Source organism: Neophocaena asiaeorientalis, unplaced genomic scaffold (assembly GCF_003031525.2).
Source record: "Neophocaena asiaeorientalis asiaeorientalis breed wild unplaced genomic scaffold, Neophocaena_asiaeorientalis_V1.1 scaffold43, whole genome shotgun sequence".
In the NCBI taxonomy this organism is placed as follows: Eukaryota; Metazoa; Chordata; class Mammalia; order Artiodactyla; family Phocoenidae; genus Neophocaena; species Neophocaena asiaeorientalis.
Window position 1 is genome coordinate 1,442,600 of NW_020173674.1, and position 5,337 is coordinate 1,447,936.

A 5,337-nucleotide genomic window follows, 5' to 3' on the forward strand; every position below is an offset into this window, starting at 1 on the left:
GAAAAGGGGGCAGGACCCCCCCTCCACCTCGGCTGCTGGTCTGGGGGACACCCAGCCTGCCCACAGACCCCCGGCAGGGGCAGAAGGGCCAGAGGGCGGGAGGGTGAGTCCAAGTGCCTGAGCCCCGTGCTGAGAGCAGCCAGCACCTTGTGCCCAGGTGGCCACGAGAGCCACTTCAGGGCATGGCGATTTCCAGGCTTGCAGCTCGGTTCTCGTCCAAAAGAGGCAGGAATGTGGGCGCTGGGGACAGCCGAGACCCCAGAAAGCTTATGAGCTGCGGAGGTGACAGCAGTACACGTGGAAGGGCAGCTCCCCCTCAGGTTGCCTCCGCACCCACCCACGTGTCCCCTCCACCCTGCACCCTTCCCCCTCGCCCCCAGCTTTCAGGCCCAAGTGGGGAAGGGACTGGTGGTCGCAAACAGCAGGGCAGTGCACGGCATGATGAGGGTCCCCGTGGGGCACCCCCTTGCCCACAAGGTCCAGCCGGCTCTGTGCTGAGGACACGGAGCCCCTCTCTCTGCGAAGCCAAGGAGCCCAGCCTTCCCCCACCCCCACCCCCACTGAGCTGGGACCACCCAACTCTTATCTGATGGCTGGGGCCAGAGGGGCGGGCAGGAGAGGTGTGGGCTCCGGCCAGCCTGTCCCTTGCGGCCTTGCACCCCCTTCCCCACGCCAAGTCCTGTCCTCAGCAGGGGACAGCCTCACGGTCCCTTCCTGCCAGCTGTCACCTCCCATCTCCACCTCCGAGTGGCAGCCCCAGCTGCTGCAGCCCGCCGGGCCCTGCCGCCAGCCCCCCTCCCCCTCAGGCTGGGTGCGGGGCCTTTTTTGGGTCTGTCCACCACAGGTCACGCAGGCTACAGACGGCGGCTATTTCAGGCCGGTGTGGATTTCTGTCCTCTTCCCAAGGGGGAAGAGAATGTGGACACCTGCCTGACAGGCGCCAGCCGGGCGCCCTGAGACCCCGAAAAGGGCAGCAAGGGCCAGGCGGAGAGGTCACCTCGGGCCATCTCCTTTCCGCTGACGGGCTCCCAGGCTTCATTCCTGGCGGTTTCAAGGCCCCGTGGCCACCACCTCCCCAAACCTGCCACGTTCTGGGCGGGCTTGGAGCGCCGGCCCCTCTCAAGGGCACGCAGGCTGAGGTGGCAGGCAGAGGGCGTGTGCAGCTCTGGGCTTGCACCTTCTCCCTGCCCCAGCAGACCTCAGTCCCCACAGCCCCCTCGTGGCCCCCAAGCCTCTGGGGCAGCCCACCCGGCTCTCCGGGCCCGTCAGGAAGGCCCGAATGTGGGGCTGGGCTCTCCAGGCCTCGGGGACAGTCTGATCCACCCTCATCTGTAAAGTAACGGGGCGGGGTGCAGGGCCGGCGCGGGCTCAGGCCGGGCTAGGAGCATCGAAGGGAGGGACTGGGCCTCGCTCTGCCTGGGATCCCGGGGAGGGGCCTGCAGGACGGTGAGCGTGACCCTCTTTGCCCTCCGCAGGCGTCTCCTCTCCCCATCTGCCCTCTGCTCCCAGAAAGCCAGAGTGAGCCCGAGCAGGCCTGCCCTTGTGGCCAGAGCAGGTGCAGCTGGGGAGGGCGGGGGTGAACGCATCGCCCAGAGGACAGAGGGCAGAAGCAATGGGCGGAAGGATGGGGTGGACGCTGCCAACTCGGCCAGTGTCCTGTGAGAATCCAGAGTATCTGGGGCTCATCGCTCCGAGGGTCACGTCCTCCAGGGAGACTCCCTGGATGGCGCTTCTGGGGCTGGACACACCTGAGAACACTCTTGCAGGCGGCCTGCTTTCCTTCCAGGGAAGTGTGCAAAATGGGCACAGAGTTTGCAGAAGTGGCCAAACCGCTCCTGCCCCCGGGCCAGGGGGTCGGCAACAGGCGCCGCCGGGCAGCGGGAGCTCGGGGCCTCCAGAGGCAGCTTACCCAGGCCCTGGCCCGAGACCCCAGGAAACAGAGCCGGGGCCGCCCTGCCACACCCCAGCCCCCGGTCCCCACCCCACCCCTGGCCATGCCCACTCTGGGCGGTGGGCACCAGGGGCCAGCAGCCCTGCCTGAGCTAGTGGGCTGCCAGCTCAGCCTGTCGTGAGGGGTGGCGAGCTGCGGCCGCGTGGGAGGCATGCAGCAGAGCCCCAGCTGGAACCGCACACCGTGGAGCAGGGGCCGGAGGCTTCCCACCAACCGGAGGCTCTTGGGGGAGCTTCAGCCGGGGTGGGGGACGGGCTTCGAGGGCCCTGTGTGCTCAGAGCCGGTGCAGGCAGGGTGCCGGCTGGCGTTGGGACCCTTAGGTTCGGGACCAGCAGTAGCTCTGTCCGCAGGGAGCTTGCGGTCTCCCTGGGTGGACGCCAGGCCCACTGGACGCAGATGTCCAGGGATAGCACTGAACTGGTAACTGGGAAATGCACCCTTCCGGGGGCACCCGGTCCGGTTTGGGGGCCAGCGATCCCTCCAGAAAGGGGGCCTTGGCTGCGCAATCTCCATTTCTCTCAACAAAGCCAGGAGAGCGGGTCAGGGCTCTCGGGCAGGAAAGGCTGAAGCTAGTGACCACTGGCCTGGAGGTTTTGGTCCTGGCCCAGCACAAGTCCGGCTGGGCCACAGAGCTGGTGGCCATGCCGGGGTGCTCCCGACCCCCACTTTTCCAAATCCTCCCAGGGGCTCCCTCACCCCTGACGGCCCCCTTCGCCCCTCCATTACGCCAGGCCCAGTGGAGGTAGATACCAGCCCCATCGAGGGGCCCGTGGAGCAGGGCTGTAGGGAAGGAGTTTCGTGGAGCCCTGACTATTGCGAGAGCTGATGGAGGGTCCCAGGGGATCTTCAGGAGGGGACAGGCATGCAGCCGAGGCCCCAGTGTCCCCCCACCAGCCACCTGCCCCAAGCAGGTGAGACCCAGGCTGGGTAGGGGGCAGGCAGGGGGCAGGGTGGTTGGGCCCCAGGGGATGGCTTTCAGCAGGGACAGACCCCTCCCTAGGAGTCCCGCCCCGGGGATCCCGGGGAACAGGGCACCTCCAGCCTCCATCCAGGTCTCCGTTCCTCAGGCTGTGGGGACAGTCAGCCCTGGGCCAGCCCAGCATGGGGCCAGGAGAGCAGGTTGGGCGCTAGTGTGGGGATCTGGCCCCAGCACCCACCCAGAGCCCGCAGTCACCTGGCGGCCCCAGAGCCCAGGAACGTGTGGTGCCCAGACACATCCTCACCAGGAAGTGGCCGCCTTGCCAAGGGTGCCTGGCCGGAGTGGCTCCCCGTGGCGGCTGAAACGGCCCACTGTGTCAGCAACGGTGCCCCCAGACGGGGCACGCTGGCCCGTATCCCCGAGGTGCTTCTGAAAGTCTGCGTCGATAAGGCTTCATTGAAATGTCCCCGAGGGGGGTCACGGGGGGCCAGGGGGTCCTTCTGTGAAATAACTCATCTCAGGGTGCCTGCGTGCTGTGGGCACAGGGCGGGGGTCATCTGCCAGGACTTCTAAAAATGGCCTCCTGGGCCATTGGTCTCCCCCTCAATCGGCGTGCAGGGTTGCAGGGGCCTTGGTTTGAGCAGAGGGGTCGGGGAGCCTCCTGGAGCCAAGGAGCTGGGGCGGCCAGAAAGTGCTGAGGGTGGGTGGTGGCAGGAGTCCGGCCCAGGGGCCGCCGACCACAGTGCCGCAGCCCTGCCGTGATAACTGGCTTCCCCAGCAGCCGGGCAGCTCTGCCAGGATCTCCTCAGCCTCTGAATTCCGTCTTGTTGACCCTGAGGCCCACCAGGGCCCTCGCACAGGGCAGCTTTGTGGAGGCGGCGATTTACGAGGCACTGCTGCAGGTGGGGATCGTACGTTCGGGGCTGGCATCAGGGGACAAGGGGTGTCCCGGAGGCCCTGCCAGCCCGGGGTGGGCAGCTCAGTGTCCAGCGGTACGGCAGCACCCTGGGAGCCCTGGGAACCATGCCTGGGTCTGAGCTCAGAGGTGCGGGGTCCTTAGGGGCTCAGCGTCCCGACCCCAGGGACCCCGCAGCAGGCGAGGGCTCCTGGATGCCTGTTGAATGAAGCACAGGAGGGGGCCAGGCCTCATCAGGCTGTGGACCCTGCCATGTGGCGCATGGGACACATCCCCTCTCCCAGCTCGGTCCTCGAAGCCCAGAGGACAGGAGAGTGGGGAAGGGCAGGGAACCTGGTGGCTGCTCTGTCCCCGGCAGCTTCCTGCCCACACCCAGCCCCTCCCCAAGTCAACCGCACATCTGGGAAGCTTCAGGCGGTGGGCCCTGCCATGCCAGGCCCACCGGCTGTGTCTGGAAACCCTCACACCGCAGCCCAAGCTCTCTGGGGCAGCTTTCATATCTCCCAGCACATTCTGGGATGGAGATTCCCGCTTGTCTGTCCTCCAGGAAGCTCTCCTGGTCCCATTGGCCCTGGGATACCCCACCATGCTGGCTTCTGCCACCCAGCAGAAGCCAAAGCCCTGGATGCCCTGGTTCCTACTGCTGGAGTGAACAGCCCGCAGTGGCCGGTCCCAAGCGGGACCCACGAGCTTACTGGTCTACCAAGGGTTCACAGTCTGAGCTCCGAGACTGCCTCTGGTCCCCCCACGCAGGGCCCTTGCAAGCTGGAGAGCAAAGAGGCGCCTGTCTCCTGGGCGACGGCCGGAGTTTGGGTGGGCTTGCCACCTGCATCCTTGGCTCTCTGGGACCCTGAGTTCCTGATGGGAAGGAAGCAGGCTGGGCCGGCCTCGGAGTCTCCTGGAGCGCCTGGGCCTATGGCTCTCTCTAATCGCTCTTTCTAAGAAATCCCTCAAAATCTTTTGCAGAGAGAAAGGGCCAGAGGAGTGGCCCTGGCCTCTTCCAGGTGGCCAGCGGTGGGAGCCAGTGGCTTTGGGGACGGCAGCGATGCCATCAGCTCTGAGCCAGACCCAGAAACGGCTTTCCGGGGAGGCCGCCCTCTGGCTCCCAAGGCCAGCCATGGGGTTAGGGCAAGGGGAAAAAGTGAGCACCGGGTGAGGCCGAGCCTGGCCCCCGCCCATGGCCACAGATGCCCGCACACGGATGCTTACCCACCCGAGGCTCGGGCCGCTTGCGGGGCCCATGGGAACCATGAGTGGGTCTGAGCAGAAACCCACCCCAACCCATCTCGGACCACGCGGCCTGGAGAGCCAAGACTCTCCCCGCCAGGACCAGGAAAGCAGGGCAGGACGGGCTGGGGCCAGAGCCTCTGGGAGCCTCAGAAAGCTGAGTGGCCCCGCATCTGGGGTCTGCGTTCTGTGCTCCTGGCCTGGGACCCCAGCAGAGCAACGGGGCGTCTGGGGCTTAAGGACACTGTACGGACTCTCCCTCCTGCTGGCCACCCAGAGCAACCCCTCCCCTCCTGTCTCCCCCTCCCCCTCTTCTCTCCCCCT